The sequence below is a fragment of the Octopus bimaculoides genome, chromosome 6 (assembly GCF_046866305.1).
Source record: "Octopus bimaculoides isolate indiv1 chromosome 6, ASM4686630v1, whole genome shotgun sequence".
Lineage (NCBI taxonomy): Eukaryota > Metazoa > Mollusca > Cephalopoda > Octopoda > Octopodidae > Octopus > Octopus bimaculoides.
In genome coordinates this window covers 107794290-107809454 of record NC_142933.1, presented here as the reverse complement: position 1 = coordinate 107809454, position 15165 = coordinate 107794290, and the positions used below count along the sequence as shown (strand labels likewise).

Here is a 15165-nt window from a genome sequence, read left to right as displayed (position 1 = left end):
TGGTTGCGTAGTTCTCGAGTTTTAGGGATTCACACAGACAGACAGACAGACAGACAGACAGACAGACACACATTCTCATTTTTATAAATATAGATACATGCATACAGATATCTATAGATATATACACCCATCACACACACATACACATGCACACAAACACACACATTAGTCATTTGTTTTCTTATCCAAGACTACGTCAAAAGTACTGAATGGATCTTTATGAAATTTGGAAATTATATTCTTTGCATAACGGCCATAACTCCCATGAAAATTCATATATTTTTGATGTTGATGAAATTTTAACCCGAACATAACAGATGAGCATTATTTAGAAAATGATGTCACACGTTATCGAGGCTACCATTCTTTCTGGATGTGCAAAAGGGATGACGTCTTTATTCCAAGAATTCCTCTTACTCCATCAGGAGCAGACATTCCTTTTACATTCAGAAGACTACAATTCCCCCTTCGTGTGACTTTTGCCATGTCCATAAACAAATATCAGGGTCAAACACTGTCTGTAGCTGGTCTTCTCTTGGAAGAGCCCTGCTTCTCACATGGACAACTGTATGTTGGCTGCTCAAGAGTGGGCAGCAACAAAAAACCTATTTGTATATGCTCCACAAGGGAAAACAAGGAACATAGTTTACAATGAGGTGTTATAATCACAACAGCAAGAAAGTATGTACATGATCACATCCTTTTACGAAACTTCATTGACTTTCATATATTTATATTGATATACATATATATACGTGTGTTTGGGTGCGTGTGTGTATATACATCTCTATATATAAAGATGATGCGTAGTCTAGACGGCGTTTTTAGACTTCATTATTCTCTTTAACCCGGGCAACGCCGGGTATTTCTGCTAGTATATATATATATATATATATATATATATATATATATATATATTATATATATATATATATATAGATACATACATACATACACACACACACACACACACACACACACACACACACACACACACACACACACACACACACACATATATATATATATATATATATATATATATACATATATATATATGCACACTCTTATCCTATCTCTTTTCTGTCTATCTCCCTCTCTTGTTCTTCCCTTCCGTTTTTCTCTCCCACCCTTTCCCTATTCTTCTCCTCTCCCCTTCACCGTTCCCTCTCTCTCACTCTTCCTCCTTGACTCTCGTTGATCACACGTGACTAACAGCCATTTTCTCTTTCTTCTACTTTCTTCGTAAAGACAAGACGTGCTTTTACCTGTCTCTTCTCATAGCTCGTTTTTTCTAGCGTTCCTAATTTTTTACATCGCCTTGGCTTAACAGCCCTCACCGTTTGTTTTTAATATCTTGTTCTCACTGTCCTGTTTTTATTACCACTTTAGCCCTCCGCAAAAAAATCCCAAATTTTATTTAATTTACTTTGCGGAAAGGACTGTTTTAACGAAGTCGCGTCTTGTCCTTACCTTCGAAACGCGGAGTAGATAATAAAACAGGGAACAACTGATGGAGGGAATGTTCTTTATGTTGCATATCTCGTTTCTCTGTTTATTTCGTTGTTCGAAATAAAGTTCGTTTTCTATGTTTTTCAATTCTTTATGTTCTCGTTTCTCATTCTGTTCACGCTTTTTGATGTCCTGTACCCATATATGCATGTATATATACATATATATATGTAAGTATGTACATATATGTATATATATGCATTATTTATATATTATTTATATTATCATATGATCGAACGCCACGCATCCTTTTCCAAGTAAGTTTTATCCCTCCTCTCTCTCCCTCTCTCTCTCTCTCTCTCTCTCTCTCTCGCCTCTCTCTCTCTCTCTCTCTCTCTCTCTCTCCTCTCTCTCTCTCTCTCTCTCTCTCTCTATATATATATATATATATATATATATATATATGTACAAATAAAAGGGTAAAGGAGACGGAAATGAAGGTTTTTACCATTCTAATCCAGAAACGCCTCTATGGTTAACTAAGACTGGTTAGTTTCGTTGTTTTTTCTTCTTGCTTTGCCTTTGTGAGTTACAAGTACTGCTATCTGTTGGAGGTTTAGCACTTTGGCTGCTATTTCTGAACTTCGGAATGTGGTGAAGCAACTGTTGCTGATCCCTTAACTATGTATATATTTATATATATATATATATATATATATATATATATATATATATATATATGCACACACTCATATATATATATATATATACACATACACACACGATGACTTTTTAATTTCGGTGTTCTCAATCCACTCACAAGCTTTTAGCCAGTCCAGGTAGTAGAAGGTCCCTGCCCCAGGTGCCATGCAGTGGGACTAAACCCAAAATCATTTGATTGGAAGGCAAACCTCTTACCACACAGACATGTCTGCGTCTGTGAATTGTAGAAAGATAAGTTTGACAGTTCAGAACACTTCACTATTTTATGATTAATTCCGCAACAAAGTATGGATGTGGGATTATATAGATGTTTAGCAAATACGTGAACAGTTTATATTTTGAAGATTTTCGACAGAAATAAATTTCCTCTTTTCAAATTCACAAAAAAAAAAAAGAAAAAATACAAAAAAAAAAAACAAAAAAAAAAAACGCGAATTAAAGATATTCAGCTGTTGTGAAAAAAAAAAGCGTAGGAATACGAATGCCAAAGTTAGATAACTTGGCGCTTTCTCACCATTCACCATATCTATCTATCTATCTATCTATCTATCTATCTATCTATCTGTATATATATATATATATATATAGGGATTGACGGCAAAATTGTTAATTATTAATTTTATTACTAATTGACGATTCCCTGCCCTGCATATCTATATATATATATATATATATATATATATATATAGTAAATCCCCAAGAAAAACAAAGAACAAACACAAAAAACAACAATGCGAGGACGTGGTACAAGTAAAGTATTAGCAGACGCTCAGGGAAGGAAAGAAATGTGGTTTTACGTTTCGAGCAAAGATCTTCTTCAGAAACTGGAGAGTCTCATACAAAAGGAAGACGGAGGAAAAAATTCGCCGACGATTCACATACATACACAAACACACACACACACACACACACACACACACACACACACACACACACACACACATATGTATACATACATACATACATACATACATACATACATACATACATATATATATATATATATATATATATATATATATATATATATATATATATATAGGTTAAAAAAAACACAAAAAAACAATAACAAAAAACAACAAAGTGAGGACGTGATACGGATAGTGTTATTGGACGCTCGGGAAGGGAAAGAGAGAGTGTATGACGTTTCGGGCGTAGCCCTTCGTCGGAAAGATGGAAAGTTCGGAGAATGGAAAAACGGAGAAAGAGGAAAATGGTACCGATGCCCACGAGGTTACATATATGTATGGGTTATGCGGCTGAATTCGGTGCATACGACGAAACAATGTAAGCATTGATATCATGTTGAATTCCCCTTGGTTCGGCCCATCATTTTTCACTCAGTTACTTGGGTTTAATCGCTTTAAATGGAGCATATATTATTACATAAATAATATATAGTTATAGTTATTATTTTTTAAAAATGTGTGTCGCTCTTCTCCATATTATTTGGGTTCGTTTACAAATTTATATATATATTTATATACACACACACGCACACACATATATATATACACGCCTTGAAGAATTTTTTGTCGAATGATTCAACCGCACTTGTTATTTTTTAAAGCTTGCTACTTATTCTATCCCACCTTGCTGAACCGCTAGATTATGGAGACGTAAACACATCAATACCGATTGTGAAGTGGTGGTGTGAAACAAACAGATAAAGACACACACACACACACACACACACACACACACACACACACTCACACACATATAATATATATATATATACACATACATATATACGTATGGATATGTATATATATAAATGGGGGATGTATATACATATCCATCTATCTATATATATATAGGAGAGAGAGGAGGAAAGCAAGAGATTATTCCACACACACACACACACACACACACACACACACACACACACACACACACACACACATATATATATATATATATATATATATATATATATATATATATGTATATATCCGGGTCTATCTATACTTCGTTTTGTCTCTCCTTTTACTCTTACAGATGCCTGTCTATCTATCTATCTATCTATCTATCTATCTATCTATCTATCTATCTATATGTCTATCTATCTATCGGGTCGTCGAGATCGTATCTAGATAGAATACTGTGTAGGAGAGTAGATAGAGATAGCATAGGGTGTCCACAATTTCACATAGTCAGCTACACGGATCACAAACTTGTGACGTGTACGCTAGACTTAGATAAGACACATAGGCAGGGCTCCGGTTACTGGAAACTAAACGCGTCTTTCCCGTCGAGACCAGTTTTCAGAGACCGGATTAGCACGTTAGTAAAGAGGGCTTTGACAGGAGCCATCATCAATAACAAATGGTGGTTTGCCCTCAAGAGAGCAATAAAAGCGGAAGCGGTTAGGTATAGCAAAGCACTAGCCATAGACAGAAACAGAGTAGAGGGTGAACTAGTTAAGAAGCTAGAAGAGGCAATTAGAAGTGGCATCGCATCCGACGTTTTGGCGGCGAGGTTGGCCCTTGACCAACACTTCAACGCCAAACACGAAGGGTGCGTTGTCAGGGCTAGGATGCGTGCTCTAAGAAACGAAGGTGTTGGAGCCGCACGAGAGGCCCGGGTGGCGGAGGCGCAACAGGGCAACAAAGCCACCATTCGGTCTCTGGTGGACGAACAGGGGCGCGAACTGCTCGAGCCAAGCAAAATGTGTGAGGCCTTTCAGCGGCACTTTGCTCGACTGTTTGGGACGAATGGCGAGCGAGAACGCAGGGTGGACTTCAGTGCCTACCTGCACAGCCTGCCACGACTCTCGGCAAGAGAGGCGGAGTGCTGCGAAGGTGCCATCACGGCGGCGGAAGTGAGGGACGCGATGGCGGGATGCTCGAGGGACAAATCTCCGGGTTTGGATGGTCTGCCCTACGAGCTTTACAACTGTAAGCCAGACTTGTTTGGAGACGTCTTGGTGGCGGTGTACTGCAACTGGCAGCAAAACGGGAGCATTCCCGGTTTTGTGAGTCGAGGAGCCGTAACGCTGCTGAAGAAAGATCCAAACAAGGGGGACGTCATAGATAACTTTAGGCCCATCACTCTGCTCAATGCAGACTTGAAAATTTTGGCCAAGGTGTTAGCCAAGCGGTTGGCGCTTGTCATCGAGAAACTGATCGGCAAGGCGCAAACGTGCGCGGTGCCGGGCAGGAGCATCCATGACAACCTCCATCTGATGCGCTACATCATAGAGAGGGTAGTTAAGGAACCTGGCATGGGTGGGGCCCTGATCAATTTAGATCAATCGAAAGCTTTCGATAGGGTAGACCATCAATACTTGGAGGCTGTCCTCATAGCAGCCGGCTTCGGTCCCATTTTCCGCGGCTGGATGGCTGCCTTGTACAGAGGCATCCGTTCGGTAGTTCGCGTCAATGGGCATCTATCAAGACCCTTCGACATTGCACGTTCGGTCCGTCAGGGATGCCCCCTCTCGTCGCTTCTGTACGTGTTGACTCTCGAGCCACTACTGCGGAAGCTGGCGACGCTGAGGGGCATCCCGCGAGAGTTGGGATGCGGGACGAGCGTGTCGGCATACGCGGACGACGTCACCGTCATAGTGTCTAGCCAAAAGCACATCGAGCTTGTCGGCGAGACACTGAGAGACTACGAAGCGGTAACGGGAGCAAAAATCAACCGGGATAAGTCAGTGGGCTTGCGGCTCGGCACCTGGAGAAGCAACCCCATGCCGTCAAGTAGCGCCTCCGTCGTGGGACGTTGGACTGACGGTCCGGTTGAGATGCTCGGGGTCTGGTTTGGTCCAGACCTCCAAACGGAGAAGAACTGGGACGAGATAACGAGAAGGCTGGCCACTCTAGCCCGGCAATGGGCCGAGAGGAAGCTTTCCCTGAAAGGTCGGGCGGAGGTGGCGAACACGTACATCGCGTCCGTCATCTACTACCGCCTGACCGTCGTTCCTTGTCCCGACCCTACCATCACCAAACTGGAGCGCATCCTCTTCCGCTTCTTGTGGAAAGGAAGCGTTCCGATGGTTAGGCGATCCGTTTGCTGCCAGCACCCGTTAAAAGGAGGACTGGGCATGCCGTGGTTGATGATGCGCAGACACGCGCTGAGACTGCGACATCTCCGGCTCTACGTAGACAGCGGTGAACAGGTGTGGTCACCGTTTGTGCGGCGCGCTTTCCCGCAGCTCGTCTCCATGACCGAACTGCAGTCATGGATCAAGAAGAGGCCGAGGAAGGGCGAATGGCACCGCGAGTGTCGCGCTGCTCTTCGGCAACTCCAACAACCCGGGTCAACCTTGAGCGACTGCATCACAACTAACGCATTCTATAGTGGATTAGTGGAGGGAAGGTACGACGACGATCTCGGGGCGAACCTGGGCGTCGACGAGGAATACCTGACCCGCCTGTTTAAGACGACCTTCGGGCCGGGACCTATGGACAACTTCCAGAGATCCCTGGCCTGGCAGTGCTATCGAGAAGCACTACCCGTTCGGGATAAGCTCTACAGGCATGGCTCGAGAAACACGGGGCCGACCTGTCCGAGATGCCGGCAGAGCGACGAAACCGTTCTGCACGCACTCGTACAGTGTCCCACCATTTCCGAGCTGTGGGCTTACGTCGAACAACTGCTATCGCGTGTGGGACGAGTCGGTCTATCAGCCGAGTCTATCGTGAATATTGTCGCGCCTCCTTCCTTTAAACGGGAAGGAAGAGCTATTTTCATCGTACTTGTGGCTATGGCGAAAGAATGTGTATGGTGGACGCGTCTGAAAGGTCTAGAGACAAAGACTTTCCTCTCTGGGCAATCTCTCATCAACTTCTTCAAGTATCACCTGAAGAGGAAGTTGAGAGTAGAAAGGGAAGTCTTGTCTAGTGAATGCTTCAAAAAAAGATGGGTGAATGTAGCAAGGATGGCACGTGTGAACGACGGAGCCATCTTGAGCATAACCCTATGAACAAGAAAAAAAAAAAATAAAACAAAAAGGCAAAAGAGAGTCACTTACTGTTATAGTTTCTTCAATGAGAATATTGACCAAGGTTACCGTGGTCTTTTCCGTGGGCTTTTCCTTCCACGGCTAAACCTAAACTGTCCTCCCCTCTTTTTACACGAGAACATTACTGTGTGATACACGATCCCTATTGATCGGCCTTTCCTTTTCTTTTTTTTTCGATCCCTTTTGATCGAACTGCCCCTTCTTCCCTTCCTACGATCCCTTTTGATCGACACCACCAATTTTTTTTTTTTTTTTTTTTTTCCTTCCTTCCCCCTCCCAAAAAGAAAAGCTCTACATTGTATTTGTCCCATCTTCGTTGAGCCCTGTGTGGCTAATAAAAGAAATGTATCTATCGTGCGCGCATACAGTAGCTTAAACGCGCCTAAAAAATCGTAGTAAATCCAATTTAGTTTTCCTTAAATATATGAAATTTCAAATTTTCTTCGTGTTTCCTCTCCAAATTTTCTTCCATTTCTCCCAGGAAATATATGGTTTAGAAAAATGACCGAACCTATTTGTTATTTGTTATTACTCTTCTTTTTTTTTTACGCTTTACCGATTACATTTTTGTTTGATTCATCTTGGATTGTAAATCATGCATAACCTGTTCAGAAATTGATATACATACATATATAAATACATAGCTATATACATCCGTGCTAGTTTAATAAGCTATGCTCGTAATCATATTCATCCAAATAATGTAATTTGTGTGTGTGGTGTTTGTGATAGTCTTTGTCGATCGATTGGTGACTTGGGGACAAAAGCTCAGAGTGAGATCCCAAACAACATTTGTTACTCCAGAAAAGAGAGTTGTACAACGAAGAGCAAACAACTCCTTATCGAAAAACTATAAACTCTTCTAATTGTCGAAGGTCGGTAAAATATGTGTGTGTGTGTGTGTGTACATATATGTATGGCATTGTTCAGTTTTCTGTCAAGATTTCTTGCCAATAGAAAAAGAGCCGGCTTCCAGCCCACAACCAAGGCTCCTTCATTGGGATTTCAACATCAACAACGGTATTTTTGTATGTATGTGTGTATGTATGTATGTATGTATGTATGTATGTATGTATGGATGGATGGATGTTTATATGTATGTGTGTGTGTGTTTGTCTTATGTATGTATGTCATTATGCAGTTTATTCCAAGATTTCTTGTCAATAGAGTAAGAACCGGTTTCTAACCTAGATCCAATGCTCCGTCATAAGAATTTCAACGTCAACAACAGGGTATTTTTGTATGTATGTATGTATGTATGTGTGCAGATTTGTATTTTTGCTTTATTCTCATGCATATAGTTGCATATCTAGACATGCTCATATATATTTAAATGATAAACTTCTGGAAAGTTTTACAGATTTTTACAGTTCCAGTGATGGATTGGATCTGGAGTCTTCGAATTAGCCTTCTCCTTTCTGGTTTTGAAAAGCCCAATTTCTCAAGATTGGCTTTTAAGCAGTGTGTTACATATCCCAGAGCCCCAATAATTACAGGTATAAAGCTGAACTTGTAATCTGTATAAAGTAAGTGCAAATTTCTCAATAGTTCAACGTAGGTATTCTCTTTTTCACTGATTTTCTCATATTCATCCATCTCCTCCAACTACTATTTCTGGGGTGGGGGTGGGGGACGTGAGAGTGTATGTATGTATGTATGTATGTATGTATGTATGTATGTATGTATGTATGTTAAAACTTGAAAATGTCCTTGATATAATCTGTCCCAAGGTTTCACACACGCTTGTCCTTGGGTACTTTCAACGGAATCCAACTCATTGTAACGTGGTTTCGTGGTTAGGGTTTGTGGCTTTTGCTCGTAAAGTACCGAGCTCGATACCCAGCCACGAGTTCTGTCCCTGAGCAAGACACTTTATTTTATGTTGCTCCGGCTCACGCAACTGGGAAAAGTGAGTTGTACAAGTGTTTCAAAGGGCCAACCATGTCACGTATACGCTGCACGCGGATCACCTCTTAAAACTACGTTAAAAGTAGGCCTACCTATGAAATACTCGGCCACTTGCGCGTCTATTTCACGAGCAGGCTGTTCCGATGATCGGATCAACTGGAGCTCCTTGATCGTCATAACCGACGGAGGCCCACTAAGATACGCTAACCAGTATATGCTGATTCGTTGCTTCTATCTGTAGACATAAGACAACGAGATAAAAATAATGTTAATCATCAACTAATACAATTGTTTCACACAATGTGTATCTGATTCTGTTTTATCTTTATGACAGTTGATGTATTAAATATCAGGCAGAAAATCAAGTTACCGGAGAAAGTAGGGCAAATGTCATTTAGGAAACTTTAGAAATTTGAATAATATCGTTTGATGTAATCGAGTATACATGGTGGTCTTTTTTTTTTATCAGATTATTGTTAGATTTCTTATTTTGCTCTTTTTCTCTTCATTTATGCCTATCTATCTATCTATCTATCTATCTATCTATCTATCTATCTATCTATCTATCTATCTATCTATCTAAACATGTATATATGTAAATACATGCATATATATATATATATATATATAGTTCAAAAAAACAATAACAAAAAAACAAAAAAACAACAAAGTGAGGACGTGATATGGATAGTATTATTGGACGCTCAGGAAAGGAAAGAGAGAGTGTATGACGTTTCGGGCGTAGCCCTTCGTCGGAAAGATGGAAAGTTCGGAGAATGGAAGAACGGAGAAAGAGGAAAATGGTACCGATGCCCACGAGGTTACATGATGAAAAGCAATATATATATATATATATGCATATAATATGTATGTATAATATGTATATATATATATATATATATATATATATATATATATATATATATATATATATATATATATATATATATATATATATATACATATACATACATACATATATATATGTGTATACATATATATATATAATATATATATATAATATAAATATATATATTATATATATATATATATAATATATATATTATATATATATATGTATATATATATATATATATATATATATATATATATATATATATATATATATATAGAATATATACAGACATACATATATATATGTATACATATATATATATACATATATATATAATATATATACAGACATACATATATATATATAAATACATACATACACACACATATATATACTCGCACACACACACGCACACAAACAAGCACGCATGCATATATACATGTATACATACATTATATATTCTTTTATTTTTATTCTTTACCTGTTTCAGTCATTTGACTGTGGTCATGCTCGAGCACCACCTTTAGTCGTACAAATCGACCCCAGAACGTATTCTTTGTAAGCCTAATACTTATTTTATCGGGCGCTTCTGCCGAACCGCTAAGTTAAGGGGACGTAAACACACCAACATCGGTTGTCAAGCGATGGTCGAGTGACAAACACATACATACACACACACACACATATGTACAATTATATATATAGGTATGTATATATATACATACGACAGGGTTCTTCATTTTCCGTCTACTAAATCCACTGAGTAGGCTTTGGTCGGCCCGAGGCTATAGTGGAAGACACTTGCTCAAGGTGCCACGCAGTGGGACTGAACTCGGAACCATGTGGCTGGTAAGCAAGCTACTTACCACAGAGCCACGCCTGCATATTTTTGTAAATGTTGTGAGTTTATTTGTGATCCACCATTTCTTAATATGTGTAAATGCATTGCGCAATATTTCGGTTACTTATCTCGTAACGGCCTATATTGTAAAACGCTTAGTTCCCAACCACCTGGTTGCGGGTTCAGTTCCACTGCGTGGCACCTTAGGCAAATGTCTTCTACTATAGCCTTGGGCCGACCAAAGCGCTCTAAGTGGATTTGGTAGACGGAAAATAAAAGAAGTTCATTGTAAATGTATATATATATATATATATATATATGTGTGTGTGTGTGTGTGTGTGTGTGTGTGTGTGTGTGTTTGTACCCCCGCCATCGCTTGACAACCGATGTTGGCGTGTTTATGTCCCCGTTATCTAGCGGTTCGGCAAAAGAGACCGATAGAATAAGTACTAGGCTTACAAAGAATAAATCCTGGGGTTGATTTTGTCGACTAAAGGCGGTGCTCCAGCATGGTCGCAGCCAAATGACTGAAAGAAGTAAAATATTAAAAGAATACATACGCGGATCGGCTGCAAGGTTCATAAGGCTGACTAAGATACTCTCGTGGAATGGGACCAAATGAAGTTTGTTATTCCCCATAGTCTCGCTGGCGGTTAACATACTTCTTCGATCGGTGCTGCAGTGCTTGGATCCGGTTTGGTGATGAAGCTTTTTTATCTTGTTGGTGAAAGGAGTCATCAACAGCAGATACAACGTATTCATCGCTACTATTCTGGGTCCCAATGAAGTGCTTTTTCATGTTGAGAGAACAGATGATATTCAGATGGGGCCAAATAAGGAGAAGATGGAAGGTGATCAACCAGTTCAAAGCCACAGTTACGCACAACAGACATCGAAAGCAAGGACTTATGTACTGGAGTATTCTCGTAATGAAAGAAGACCAATTTCGCTAGTTTTTCTGTGTGTTTGGTTTTGATAGCATTTCATAACTGCCTCAGCAACTTGGCATACTACTCTCAATTAGTGGTGTGGCCCTTTTGAAAATAGCCAATAAACACAATGCCTTCTGAACTCCCCCTCCAAAATTAGTCCATCACCTTCCTTGCAGATGAAACGACCTTAGCTTTGTTTGGAGTAGAGTAGGAGGGGTGTTTCCATTGCATGGAGTGTCTCCTTGTCTCTGGCTCAATGGGATGAAGCCATAACTCATCCTGGATTAGGAAACGTACAAGGAAACCAATTGGATCTACCCTTAACAACGTCATATCATTCTGTGATGTGATCAGCCCGGTGCACTTTCCATTAGGTATCAAAAGATGCGGTACTCACCGAGCTAAAACCTTCTAAGTTCATTATGCAGAATAATTTTAATTCTCTCACTGGATATGCTAATAGCATTGGCTATTTGATTTATAGTTAATCACCTGTCACCTGTCGCTACATGGTGAACACAATCAAGGTATTCCTCGTTGATGGCAGTTGCAGGACGTCAGGACATTGGGTCATCTTCAAGACTTTCTGTTCCCCTTCTAAATTCAACTTCCGATTTTTGCACTGTTGATAAAGCTGGAGCGTCATCCACTAATATATACAGCAGGCTTCTTTCAGTTTTCGTCGCATATAAATATATGCATGTGTGTGTGTTTGTCCCCAGTCACCGCTTGATAACCGGTTTTGGTGTGTTTACGTCATGGTAACTTAGCGGTCCAGCAAAGAGATAGATTAAGTACCAGGCTTTAAAAAGAAAGAATAAAGAAATAAGTACCGAGGTCGCTTCATTCGAATAAAAATTCTTCAAGTAGTTTCCGTCCACTAAAATCACTCTTAAAACATTGGTCGTGCCGGAGCTACAATAGAGGACACTTGCCCGAGGTGCTTCACGATGGGGCTGAACCCGAAACTGCGTGGTTTCAAATGGAACTTCTTAACCACATAGCCATACCTATAACTATATCTCTAATAATGTTTCAGACATTCTAGTGAAAAAGTTGTGTTTGTAAACTCTTAATGTCTGCAGTAATTAGGTGAACGAAAGTCATCTTTCTGAATCACCTGCTGCCAGCTAAAACCATTTCATTTGGAATGAAAAATGTCAATAGAAGTGATGTTTGAAGAGAGTGAGGAGCGATGGAAGAGCGCCATGATAAATGTAGTTGACGTAACGTTGAAGCTGTCGTCTACTCTTAGAATTTTGTTTAGTCAGCGAAAACGTAGCCGTTGCTTTCACTGACAGTGGCTGTCTGCTTTTATTAGCTGGAAACACAACCATCACCACCATGACAGATTCCTTTGCGGAGGGGCAAAGGCACTTTGGGTAATAGTGACTGCATGCTGCATAGCAAAAATAACACTAAATGTGAAACATTTATTGATAGCAAATACATCAGCGACAACTACAATAACAACACTAAATGGGGACAGACGAGCAACAACAAAAACAACTGGAATACATACAATACCATCAACAACTGCAGCAAAAACAAAATAGATGACAAAAGCAATAATATCTACAGCACTAACAACAACAAGCACAATACCACCACAACCACCGACTACAACAATAACAACAGCGACGGCTGCAACAGTCTAGCAAGAATAATTCTCGGTCAGTTTTACAGTTATAAATATTTAAAAATATGGATTCATTGTCTCCTCCCCCGCCCAAAAATACCGATCACACGAGAAGGCCTTCGGGATTTTGCCCCTGTAACATCGACAAAGCGATTTTTGCTGGAGACTTCATTATATGTCGACATGACACGAAAGAATAAGTTCTGATATGAAATCGAACTATTCCGAACTAGAGAGACCAAAACTACTTTTTAGGGGTCTTTCAAAAAATTAACCCCCCCTCATCTGGATGCCCATTTACAAATCGCCCTCCAAAGTAAATTAAATGACCTCTATCAATTTCTAACCAACGTACTGTACCTTATTAAGATGTATAAATGCAAGCTCCTTATATCAGCTTAGGAAGAATGTTACTTGTTCAGTTATTTTAAATTAATAGACATAGATCCGGTCGCCATCATCGAGTCCAGAATTTCCAGAGCGCGCACAAGCCCTAACACAAGTCTATCTTCGATGGCAAAAAGGTAAATGCAATATTTTACCTGATGCAGATCGTGCGGTGAAGTGGTAGTGTTGTTTTCAAAATCTTTGCATGTTCAGTTTTGTATGATTTCCCCTGAAACCGGTTGGTACACCGTTAGTGCCGTACATAGAGCAGCAAAACGTCTGCAATCATTCTGCTTTTGAGCAGAGTCGCTTGCATCTACCCAGGTGATGCAAAGTCACTTAAGGATTTTTTTGAAGATAACACACCATGTCTTCTTGGGCCTCCATTTGTTTCTTCGTCCCTTTGTTGGTACACATTTCAGAGATGTTTTGAGTATTCGTCTTTCTGGCAGTCGGAAATACATGACTTGCTATTCTCACTCTTCTTTCTGCCACAATCTTCTGCAGACACCTCACACTGATTCTTCTTAAGACTTCAGCGCTTGTGATTCAGTCCCTTGGGTATTCTGTGAAGAAACCATTGGTGAAATGCGTTCAACATCAGATGTCGGCTCTCAATCCCTGTGTTGCACTCCACTCCGTTTGTAGACACTGAGAAGCGAAAGAATCAGACCGGGGATTCGGAGTAGAAAGCCAAGCATTTTAAAGAGAATTATTATATCATCTCTGGTGTTCATTTCTTATTTAAAACAATAGGATATGGTTTAAGGGAGACTTCGCTGCTATTTCTAGAAAGAACTATGTTTACTCCCTGTTTTCTGTTTGATTTCAGCAGGTGCCTAAAATGTTTTTCATTTACCCGGGTCGATAACATGAGTACCTGTCGTATACTAAACGATAAATCATTAATCAATTCCCAATATTCAATAAGTAGCTTCCAGTGAAACGATTCTTTGAACACCACAGTTCAATAGTTAATTTATTCAATGTCAGTAATCGGGTGTTAGATTGAAGTTCGCCCTAACATATACTAACATAGTCTAACGTATACTAACATATACTGAGGAGGTGGACATGACCTAGACCTGATCTACAACGCTGAACTTCGACCAAAACTGCTTCTCTAGCTTTAATTTTCTCACTACTGTCTCTCTTCTTTGTCTCTCTCACCCTCTCTCTCCCAGTTAAAGATTATTCTCTTTCTCTCTCTTTAAGTTTCCTGCCTCTATTTCTCTTCTCTGACCATCGACCCTCTCTCTGTTTAAATATACTGTCTACCTTTATGCTTTCTTTTTGTCCCCCCCCCCACCATTTTTTTTATCTCCCTTTTAAAATATATTGACTCTCTTTTCTCTGCCTGTCATTATTTCCCTCTTTTGTTTTACTGCGTCTCTCTCTCTCTTTCTCTCTCTCTTTCTCTCTCTCTCTCTTTCTCTCTCTCTATCTTTCTCTCTCTCT

At 39.9% G+C, this 15165-nt stretch overlaps 1 protein-coding gene across 2 annotated transcripts in view; it reads right to left on the bottom strand.

Annotated features, from left to right (window-relative positions):
- Window positions 1–15165, bottom strand: part of LOC128248031 (chymotrypsinogen A-like) — a 67195-nt gene that overhangs the window by 37015 nt on the left and 15015 nt on the right. The gene's annotated exons all lie outside the window — the stretch shown is intronic.